We start from the raw sequence: 12,403 nt of genomic DNA, 5'->3' as shown, positions 1-12,403 counted from the left end.
GATCGGGATGATCAAATCTATAGGAGTTGGGGTGGAGGCTGACATGCCGTCCGACAATCCTAGATTAGGACTTTTCACCTAGGTCAATCCAGAAATTACTAAAAGTCATACATACGGGATTGAATCCAAGCGAAATTCATCTGATCATACTTGCACTGGGATATAGGAGTTTCGGTAGAGATCTGGTGACCATTTCTAGCAATATCCGGGATGGGCCAAGGTGGGGGCTGGCGTGCCACCCGTCGACCATGGATCAGGACCCTTCACCGAGGTAGATCCAGAATCATGAAGATTAGTGGGTCTATCATCTCTAGAGAGAGTAGAGAGAGAAAGAGATAAAATAGTAAGAGAGAGAAGAATGGAGAGAAAGAGAGAAGGGAGAGAGAGAAGAGTCTCTTCTTCCTTCTCAAAATAAGGGAGATCTCGTTTCTCTCCTTTTTCTTCTCAAATCAAGGAGGTGGCGCGGCCACCAAGGTAGCCTGCTCTGGTGGCGGCGATCCAGGGGGTGTCCTCGGCCATGGCACCACCAGCCATGGTAGTCGGCCGGCGTGAAGAATGAAAGAAGAAGATAAATCATCGAAGACTCGATCGAACTCGGCCTTTACTATGGTTGTTTTCCTCACCCATAGCTACATGATCACGAAGGTCTTAAACAGTGGCAAAGCTCGGCCAAAACTCAACGGTTGATGTCAATGAAACTCGAAAGAAGGGAGCCAAATAAGGCATGCTATTTTGGATCAAATCCCGGCGATTTGCCAGCTCAAATCCATGACGAATCACGACCAAAATACTAAGAGAGGAAGAGAAGAAGATGAAGAACACTTACCTTGGTTTAGCGAGGTTTCGACAACCCTTTCTAGCAATGAATCGAGAAGGAGATTCGGAGAATAATTGTCGACATCGACAATGATTCTTGGAGAAACCGGTGATGGAGTCCAAAGGAGGAGGAGAAGGCCTTAAATAGGTGAAAATCCTGGAGTTTTGATAAGGTTTTCTCACCCTCGAAATTTCGGCTTCCGACGATATGGGAGGAGGAAGAAGACTCCGATGGGGAGTCTTCTCCTCCACCCATCACGTGCCACAAGCACGCTTAAGTGTCAATGGGTCTGGCTTTTTCAGGACGGCCCACTAGCCCAAAAGAAAAAAAAACAGGCTGTTACAATAGTCTTGAAGAGGGCAACCTTTGAATGATGTCCTTCTGCCAACTCGTCTTCTCCCTTAGCTTAGATATCCCATCTATAAGAATTCTGCTAGATATTATTGTCTATCTCTTTCTTCATAATTTTTTTTTAAATTTATTGCTTTCTCAAATCTAGATCGTGATGATCACAATGCATAATTCCCACTTTCTTTTTGTTTGTTCATCTTATTATAGTCTTGTTGTCTAGTTGACTTAAACAGTTGCGGTGGCAGTAGTAATAATACTGGTCTTTCTTTTGAATGAGAGGAGACTTTCTTTATTTAGAAATCCAAGAATTCAAATATCACTAAAGCCTTGAAGAATCTTCAGGAAGCATTAGACCATAGAAAGTTATTACTTTTTATGGTAGTAGAAACCCTACCTAGAATTCTATTTAGGAATCTTTGGGATTCTCTGTTTGCTTCATTCCAATTTGTGATTCTCTTTTCATTTTCTTTCTGTAGTTTTATTAATAGAATAAGGAAAGTGTCGGGTTGCCCTCGCACGCATTGCGACGATCGCAGCGAAAATACACACGCGGGGTCGTTCATCGCATGAACGTCCTAGGAAATGTAGATTTCAAAAATTCTGAGTTCTTTAACTCAGAAAATTATGAAATTTAAAGGATAGATTAAATTAAAGACTTGATTAATTTTAGATCTACAATTAAAATTGTAAAGATCAAATCTTTATCTTTGAGCGGGTAGATCTTCACGCTATCTGATGATCGTGGAAATCAGGTTCGCTTGAAGCCGCACAAGTGTCTGGCCTCTACGGGTATCCCCACGAAGATCTGGATTGATCAAGGTCGTGATCTCACCGGGGTGCTAGCTCCCTTGTAGAGATCCCTTTTGATGGTTGGAACTCCTCTAAACAATCAACTCTTGATTGCTCTTAAGAAGAGGAAGAAGGAGAAGGAAGAAACACTTCTATCCTTTTCTTTGCCATGGAAAAAGAAGAAAGGAAGAGAGGAACACCTTCCTCTCTATATTTTCTTCCATGCGGCTGACCAAGAGGAGGAAGAAGACTCCAACTTGCTGCCCTTTCTTTTCCCTTGCGGATGGATGAAAGAAGAGAGGGATGGAGGCCGCCAACACCACAAAAAGACCTATGAAACCCAAGGGGGGCCGCCCCCCTTTTTATTTCCTCTTTTCATGAAGCCTTAGGCATGGCCTCCTCCTTAAAATTAGGAGGAGCCACGCCCCAAAACGGGTCTCGCGTCCCGACCACTCGAGGCGCGCATCCCGAAAACTCGAGATGTGTCACACCCCGGATCCGGATCCGTGACACGGTCGTGCTATTGCCGACTACCGCCCACAATAGCACGCAGCCTCATACATGGGTAACAGGATAGTCAAACCAACCAAATCTTTTCATATGAAAGCATTCTTAGTACAACATGCTGATCAGTACCCAAATACAGAGCTTCTATGTAGTTTATGTATACAAAAATATACTTGCTTTACCCCAAAAGAAAGAAGCCCTGATACAAAATTAAAGTGTCTCTGGTAGCTTTCAGTGGTGAGGATCTGAAAAAAAATGTAAATAATGGGTATGAGCAACACAACTCAGTAAGTAATCATACATAATCTTACTGGATCGAACATAATGGTAACCATGTTTATGCAGGGTTTGAGAAGCTGACATGCGTATTATCTCACAATTTATCATAGCAAAATATGTATGCTTGGAAAACAAAGCAGTATTTTCAGTCAAACAGAATTTTCATAAAACATGCACATGAAATTGTGCCCCCGGCATGCCCTGGTCCATTCTCTCGGATGCTACTGCGAAGTCCATTCGGCCACTGGCGGGGCCAGCTAGTCATTCTCGGCCACTAACAAGGCCAGCGAAGTTATTTTCGGCCACTAGCAAGGCCAGCTTAGTTGCATTCGATCAGTAGCATCTTTGAGCCCATTATAGTGCCTCTTGGCTAGATAGTATTTCGTTATACTAACTTGCATGCATGATTAAAATATAAGCATAATCATGGTGCATACATGGCCATAGTTTATGAGATTAGGCAAGTTACTCATCCATCATAACATATCATGCATGAATAACACTTTAAAAACTTAACAAACATAGTACTCATATGATCCACAATAAGATTAAAATAGATTACTTACTTCAATTTGCTTTCCAAATTTCTCAAGTCCAGGTGACAAATCCTTAATCACCTAAAACAATACCATAGGGATCACATTATTCTCCATTTATTTACTATAAAATTTCTTAGTTCATCATACTATGAACTTACTTGCTTGGATCCCATCCAAGGATCTAGCCCAAGTCCAATTTACCCAATTTAGAGCCTTTGGGGCTCGATTTAAAACCAGATTAGGTCCACATGGGTTGATTAGGTTTTTAATTAAAGGATTGGGCCTCGTTTATAATTGGGTCCAGCCAATTGGGCCCTCTGATTTGGTCAATGTGGCCCATTTGGGCCTGAGTCAGGATTAGCCCAAGGTCAATTCGACCTTCTATCAGTTGAATTGGGCTTGAATTGAGCCTGATTCACAATCAATTAGGTCTGCTGAGACCAACTCTGCTTAATTGGGTTCGGACCCATTTCAATTTAACTTAAATTAGCTCGGATTTAATCCAATTTATAGTTTAGGCTCGTCCAGACTTAGCCCAATCTAATTGGGCTCGGATTTAGACTTAGCCCAGTCTAATTGGGCTTGGGTTAGTCAAATTTGGCTAAACCCATTTCATTTTTTTCTTCTCTTTTCCTTCTTTTTCTTTTCTTTTTCTTTTCCTTTCCCCTTTTTTTTTCCTTTTCTTCTCTTCTCTTTTTTTTTTTTCCCTTTCTTCTCCTTCCCGAAGCTTCTTCTTCTGCTCCCTTCTTCTCTTTCATCCTGATCTCCTCCTCCCTTCTCCGACGAAGGAGGGAACGGCGAGCGGAAGGGAGGACGGCGAGCGGAAGGGGGACAGGCCACGACCGGCGGCGTCCGCGGCCAGGCCCATGACGCCTTCGGTCGCGCCTGCAGTCGACGATCATGCCGACGGTGCTCGCGGCCGAAGCCGGCAGCCGGCGCACACGATGACGAGCCGGTGAGTCCTCGTTCCTTTTCTTCTTTCCTTCTTTTCTTTCTTTTATTTCTTTTCTTTCTTGCCTTCTTCTCTGCTTTCCCTCTCTTCTTTCGTGACCATAGAGGGGGCGACCCCATGCCGGGGCTCGGGAGGGGGGCCGGATGGAGGTCGGCCGGCGGCTCCCGTGGCGCCTGTAGCAGCCGCGGCCCGTGGTCGCCGACCCTCTCTCCTTCCCGTGGAGAAGAGGGATCTCGGGAGAGGAAGAGCCAGCGGCAGGGACCAACGGCGCCGGCGATGCTCGCGGCCGCACACGGGTGAGTCCCCTCTTCCCTCTCTCCTTTTTCTTCTTTCTTTCATTTTCTTTTCTTTCCTCCCTTCTTCTTCTTCACCGAGACCCCCTATCCCACTGAAGAAGAAGAAGGGGAATGGGCTCCAGCCGACTGCAGCCCCCTACCGAGAGCCGGCAGCGACTGCAGCTGAGGTCCATGGAGTCCCTCCTCTATTTTTTTTTTTGAAAACAGGGAAGATGAAGGACTGAGCATGATCAGGGAGCTTACCCATTTTCAGGGATGATCTGCGGTGCTCCTTGCTTTGGCGCTTCAGCGGTCGTCCCAGAAAATCCTTGGGGAGGAAGAAGAGTTGTAAGGGGTCTATACATGAGGCTCTTTTAGCTAGGGTGAGGTGTCACCCCCAGCTTTTCCCTTGTGAAGAGCCTAACAGCTAGGCCTTCTTCTAATCCCCAGCTGGCCTTAGTCACATCCATGCACAAAGCATGAGGTGGCAGCCATCAAACGGGCTGCCAACCATGGGCCCAGTTAGCCTATTAGATGTCATGGCCCAATGCTCGAATATGGGCCCAAAAAGGCGTATTGGGCCCAGTTGATTTTTGGGCCCAGGTATTACAAGACGCATCCCGACCAACCAGGACGCGGATCCCGAGAGTGTCCAAGGAAAGGAGGGGCTCTTGCCCCTTTCTTCTAATCCTAATCAAATTAGAATTTAGGTGGCCCTTGGTTCATTGAATTCTAATCTAATTAGGACCCAATTAGTCTTCCTATTTGATTCAAGATCTTTATCCATAAGATTAAATCAATTATGACTCTTGGAGTCCTAATCTAATTAGGATCCAATTGGATCATGACTCAATTGAACTCTTCAATTCTAATCTAATTAGGAGTCATCTTCATCTATTAGACCAATAATTAATTAGGACTCTAGAAGTTCTAATCCAATTAGGACTCATATAATTTTAATCCTAATCCAATTAGAACTTTAGAAATTTTACTCCAAGTAGGACTCTAATAATTGGAAGTCCTAATCCAATTGAACTCTCGGAGTCCTACTCCAAGTAAGACTCTTGAATCTTATCAAATAAGATCGAGCTCAATCAATTAAGTCCAATTGATTCAATCAAATTGCAATTCAATTGCAATTAATTTCTTCTTCAACTCATTAACTCTTAGTAGGTTAAACCAATTATCAATCAAATTGATAATTACAAACTATTATGATTCCAAATCATAATCCAACTATCAGATCGATCAGATCCTCTATTGTGTATGACCCCATAAGTTATATTCTGTCTGGTAGTAAGATATATTGTGATCCCTATCACAATATCATTGAAACTTCTTTCAATGGGTTGGAACAATTCCAACTCTTCTCATTCGGATTTACTGATCATCAAGTGAATGCCTTTGAGTCTCACAATCCACCAGTGACACCTAGCAGAATGTAGTGGCTACCGAGCAGAATGGAATAGATGAACCTCTAGGTACAGTTAGCGTATGATACAGTCCCTTTATCATGGATTCCGATAGGATGGAGGTCATGTTTAACTCGTCAAACCTCATCATCTGTCATATGTCAAGATTTATTCGACTCTAGTTTGAGATAAAAAAATCTTTTTCCAAAAAACTACCTTAGCCAAGGATTTACGAACTCAGTCTTATAAATCACATAGAATCTCTCCTAATCTATTAAGGTTAATAGATTCCATTTAGATGCACCCCTACCCCTACAATGAACCTACTGCAGCCAATCTGCACCACAAGAACCCAAATGGATAGGGCCCATGTTTATGTGCTCGTCAAATTACAGCAACCTCACTGTGAATAGCCGAGGCATCGCAGGTCAAATGATCAGTCATACAACTGCAGCATCAAGTAAGTCACTGACGAATGGATAGACATCCAAGTGACTACTTGCTATGGTCACGCTCAGTACCCTTATTCTCTAACAAGCACTTGCACAATTGCTCCAATGTCACCACACTGAAGACTTAAAACTCGTCCATCAAAGAAAGCGATCTGTGCACTAATCTTAGTGGATCGATCACTGTCTGTGTGATGATCCATCAATCAGGAGCTATTCAAGAATTAATCATCAATGACACATGTCTCAAATTCTCAACTCTTGAGAATATGCGTCATCATCTTATTAATTCCTTAGATAATTCATGGACACATAAGAACATAAATAAAAAGAATACCCATCTTAATAAATTCATAATTAGGTCAACTACAAATTTATGTCCTAGAACAAAATAATGTGTCAGCCAAATTGGCTTCTAGGGTATACTTCTAACAATCTCCCACTTGCACTAAAGCCAATCAGCCATAAATTTAAGCCTCATTTTCTCAAGATGTGCTTCAATTCTCTGTACCTCTATTTTTTTTCCGAGGTAGTCGCGCATCAGGTTAAACCGCCGCTCTATGTACTTAGACTTCTGGTGAGATTTTGGCTCCTTAGCTAGTGTTATGGTGCCATTATTATCGCAGTAGAGTGTTATGGCATCTGATGACATTATACCTAACTCTACAATAAACATTTTGAACCAGAAGGTTTCCACTGCACCCTTAGAGGCAGCGATACATTCAGCTTTCAAGGTAGAAACTACAATGATCGATTGTTTGGAACTCTTCCAATTTACTGAACCACCATTACACATATTCTGATGTAGACTTTCTATCATCAAAATGTCTGTATCCTTCTACCATTAACTCTAATCTTCTCCCAAAGATCAAGAACATGTCCTTAGTTCTTCTCAAGTACTTCAGACTATTTTTTACAGCTATCTAGTACTCCTCGCATGGATTTGACTGATATATGCTCGTGACATTTACAGCATGTGCTATCAAGTCGTGTACATAGCATGGTATATATAAGGCTTCCAATAACCGAAGCATAAGGGATCTTTGCTCATCCTTTGAATCTCTTCAGATGTATTGGGGCACATCTTCTTGGAGAGATTTATCCCATGCCTAAGGGATAATAATCTCCTTTTAGAGGTTTCCATGCCAAATCTCTTCAATACTTTCTCTATGTACATATCCTGTGATAGGACAAGCATCCTCTTAGATCTATCTCTATAGATCTTAATTCACAAAATATAGAATGCTTTTCTAAGGTTTTTCATGGAGAATTTCTTAGACAACCATACCTTGACCTAAGTTAGTATGGAAATATCATTCCCAACAAGAAGGATATCATCCACGTACAATACAAGGAATACAATAGCCCTTCCACTAATCTTCTTATAAACATATGGTTCATCTTTGTTCTTGATGAAATCAAACGATTTCATTACATCGTTGAAACGAGTGTTCCAATTCCAAGATGCTTGCTTTAGTCCATAGATGGACCTTTGCAGCTTATAGACCTTGTGATCACCATCACAATATCATTATATGCTGCAGTAGCAAGCAATATTCGAATGAACTTCAGCATAGCTACAGGTAAAAAAGTATCCTGATAATCAGTACCTTCGCGCTGACTATATCCTTTCGCCACTAACCTTGTCTTATAGGTCTTTACCTAACCATTCAAACTTAATTTTCTCTTGTAGATCCATTTACACCCAATAGGTACTATACCTTGTGGTGGATCTACTAAGGTCCAGACTTGGTTGGAATACATGGAGTGCATCTCTGACTTCAGTGCTTCCAACCATCTCTCAGAATCGATGTCTAACATTGCTTCGTTGTAGGCATTGGGATCTTTACCTTGATCCCTTATCTTCCATAAGGAACACTTCCTCTCCATCCTCTGTAAGCACACCTAAGTACCTTTCAGAAGGACGGAAGATCCTACCAGATTTACGAGGTGGAGGAGGTACTAATGTACTGGCTCAATATGAATAGGTTCCATAAGCACAATGGCTCGTTGCTTTTTTAGAGACTTTCTCTTCGAGCTCAATTTTCCTCCCACTACCTCTATCAAGGATAAACTATTTTCTATGAAGATAGCAAGTCGGCTCATAAATACTTTGTGATCCTTTGGGACATAAAAATTATATCCTAATGACTCTTTAGGATATCCAATAAAATGAGCATTAATTGTCCTATTTTCTAACTTGTCCGCCTGTTATTGCTTGACTTAGGCCGAACATCCCCAAATCTTAAGATAACCAAGACTCGGCTTCTAACTATGCCATATCTTATATGGTGTGGTAGAAAATAGACTTAGAGAAAACTCTATTCAATATGTAAATTGCTGAAAATAGGGCATCTCTCTAAAGAAATAAGGATAAATCAGTGAAGCTCATCATGGACCTGACCATATCTAATAGAATCTGATTCCTCCTCTCTGACACCCAATTGAGTTGAGGTGTACTAGGAGGGGTCCATTGTGAAACTATACTATTCTCTTTAAAATAATCACGGAACTCTCCACTAAGGTATTCACCTCCTCGATCTGATCGAAGAAACTTAATGAGTTTTTCTGTTTGTTTTTCTACTTCATATCCGAACTCTTTGAACTTTTCAAATGCTTCAGATTTGTAGCTCATACACATATCCATACCGTGAGTAATCATCAGTAAACGAAGTAAAAATTACGATCTCTAGCCTGCACATCGAATGGGCCACACACATTAGTGTGTACTAGGGTAAGTATCTTAGTGGACCTCCCCCGTATCCTACAAAGGGTAATTTGGCCATCTTTTCTTTAAGGCAGGATTCATAAATTGGATATGACTCAGAAGTTAATGAGCCCAGAAGCCCATATTTTTCCAAATTGTTTATTCTGTCTTCTCCTATATGGCCAAGCTTGAGGTGCCACAAATACTTTAAATTTATCTCATCTCTTGATCTTTTGAATTTAATGGTACTCACTGTTTACTCAGATACATTCACAGACACATCCAAATATAAGTGATAGAGACTGCCAATCATAAAACCACGTGCAACCAATTTATTTTTTAAATAAATGGAAGAGTAGTCTTATAAAAATCTTTCTATGCTACACAAGATACAGAAATCAAAAATCTGCTACCAGCAGGTAACAGTCCTTTAAGTATCCTTTTGATAATGAGCATATCTGATATACCTTCTGAAGATCTGTCATGCTTTTTGCTCTTTATACTTCCTATATATGTAGGACAGTGCTTCTTCCAATGGCCGTCCTGATGCAATAGAAACACTTTCCCTTGCAATCGGTCTTTTTCTTGAAACTTCCTTCCTTAGCTTCTTCTCGGTCTTCTGCTTCTTCGCAGGCTTCTCTTCTTCTTCTAGGTAGACTCTCTCTTGGAAGTAGAAGCCAACTCGACAGTGAGAATGATGCCCCTTCCACTCTTCAAGGTCCCTAAGGTAGTTACCAATTTATTTAACAATTTTATTTTTGGTGCATACAGTCTTGTTCATATGGTAGTTTACAATAAACTGTTCATATGAAGCTGGAAGAGATTACGGGATCAAATTCGTTTGCAATTTCTTGTGCATGGTCATGCTGAGCTTCTCAAGCTCCTCTAAGTCCTTTATCATGGTCAAACCATGATCATGGACAGACTACCCTTCGTGCATCTTGGCCTTGAAGAGCCTTTTGGATACTTCAAACCGTGCTATGCGACTCTGTTTACCATACAACTCCATCAAAGAAAGCGATCTGTGCACTAATCTCAGCGGATCGATCACCATCCTCGTGATGATCCATCTATCAGGAGCTATTCAGAAATTAATCACCAATGACACATGTCTCAAATTCTCAACTTTTGAGAATATGCGTCATCATCTTATTAATTTCTTGAACGATTCATGGACACATAAGAACATGAATGAAAAGAATGCCTGTCTTAATAAATTCATAATTAGGTCAAGTACAAATTTATGTCTCTGAACAAAATAATGCATCAGCCAAATTGGCTTCTAGGGCATACTTCTAACAGTAAGAGCATAAAGCGGATACACAATATCCTGCAATAATCAAAGGCTCGATGGGTCCAGCAAAAGGAGAGAGAGGTGAAAGTAGGCTAAGGAGTTAAGGTACAGACATAATGTTAGAGAAAAGGGAAGGAGAGGCAGGGATGAGATGAGAGGTCAAAGAGATGGAAATATGTGTTTGAGTATCGACAAGAAGCAGAAAGTCCAGCAAGGCAATGGTGTGAAGCCCAGAAGGCTAATAGCAGGAGATGGCAAGAAATTGGATGAGTGAAGACGACGTCAAAGAAAGAGGAAAAGAAGAAGTGAAGGAGAATCATGGGAGGAGAAGGAAAGAAGGGGGTGTTGGGGTTGTTCCAAATGGTTAATGGAGCCCTTGGTCCACTCTTTAGCCAGTGATGCATGGGAAGGTTGGTCACTGAAGGGGTGACAAATTGCACTTGGGGAAATGCTCGGCATTTAGCCGAATAGAGCTCTATGAGAATAAAGGGAGTGATTCAGAGTGAGGCGATCGATGAGAGAGAGAAGAAACAAAGTGTGGTGGTGAATCAAGAGACTGAGAAAAAAGGGGATGTTTTTGACAACGGCGATTGTCGGTGACAACTAGTGGATAGACCAAGGTAGGAGAGAGGAAAAGCGGTTTATGGTGATGTCTAGTGATCAAGGAGGAAGAGAATGAAGCTAGAGCATACGAAATGCAGTTTCAAAATAGGGAAAGAAGGATAAAACAGGAGAGATGGTGTCAATTTAGTGCATGTGCGCCATATTGTTATAATTCAATTTGATGGAATTTTTTTGGTACTTAATTTTTAATACCTAGATAATATATTTTTTTTGTTGGATATTGATATTAAACTAGATTATTTAGTTGGGAGCTTGGAAATTTTTTTTTCCAACATTATTTCCATTTTCTCCGGAAAAGATAAAGGGTAATTTAGATGTTTTATACAAACCGTTAACAATGTTTAGGTATAGATGACAGTTGGGCTACATTACAACGAAAAATTAAGTTATGAAGTCTAATTGAAAAAAAGTAAAAAATTAGGATCAATGTGGTCTAGTCCAAATTTGAAAGGGTGATTGTGTAATTATCTCTATTTAAAATACTGAATATGAATAATTAGTTGCCAATAACATACAACATGCCTATTGTCTTGTTAAGTTTGCACATCAACAACAATTTCCAATTAAATCAATAAATCCATCAAATATAAATAAACCATATGAAAAAAATCAAAAATTTGACTCGGGTTACAATTCTCAAACCTGAGCATTTAACAAATAGGCCTATCTTTCAAGTCAAACTTGGCCGGTTAGGCCTAAAATTTTGAGCTCGAACCCGACCAAAAAGCTAGAGGTTTAAGCATGACTTGGCAGGCCCCTTGGCTCATGAACAACTTTTGAGCGTGAGGTATTTCCGAATATTAATCATTAATTTTGTTTGAATAATAATCATTAATTTTTTAACATGGATCATTATTAAGGAAGCAAAGATAAAGAATTCAGCGGATTAGGGTAATTTCCCGGATTAGCTATTATTTTAATAAATTAATTTAATATCTAGCATTTAATTTAAATTTATATAATAAACCGTCCGAGATTATTAGGGTTGGAGATCTTGGCGTCATATAGCATTCCTGTACAAGCCGTTATAAGCTGAAAATAAAATTTTGGAGCAAGTCATTTCGTCTAAACTGGACCAGGGGACACATGGCAGTATGGCACCACCTTAGAGGACTTATAGCCGATAAACTGCGTGGTATTTACGCAGCGAGACGTCATCTCAAACGGCTGATTGGTGTGGCAGACAAGACAGCCAATCCGTTCCCCCATCCCGGACAGGTCCGCTGCCCCAGGATCAGAATGTCCCGCCGCAGCTCGGCCATCGCCGCCTGCGGTCTCTGCCACCCGAAAGCGACCGCTTCATTAACTTATCCACCATATTCCACCCCATTATCCGAATAATGAAAAAAAAACATGTGCGCACGTGGCAGCTGGACGAAGCCTCCTCCCCATGCGCATGCCTCATGGC

This window comes from Phoenix dactylifera, chromosome 16 (assembly GCF_051530095.1).
Source record: "Phoenix dactylifera cultivar Ajwa chromosome 16, Ajwa_hap1_PhDact_Kaust_v1.1, whole genome shotgun sequence".
Lineage (NCBI taxonomy): Eukaryota > Viridiplantae > Streptophyta > Magnoliopsida > Arecales > Arecaceae > Phoenix > Phoenix dactylifera.
This window is presented reverse-complemented; position numbering follows the sequence as displayed.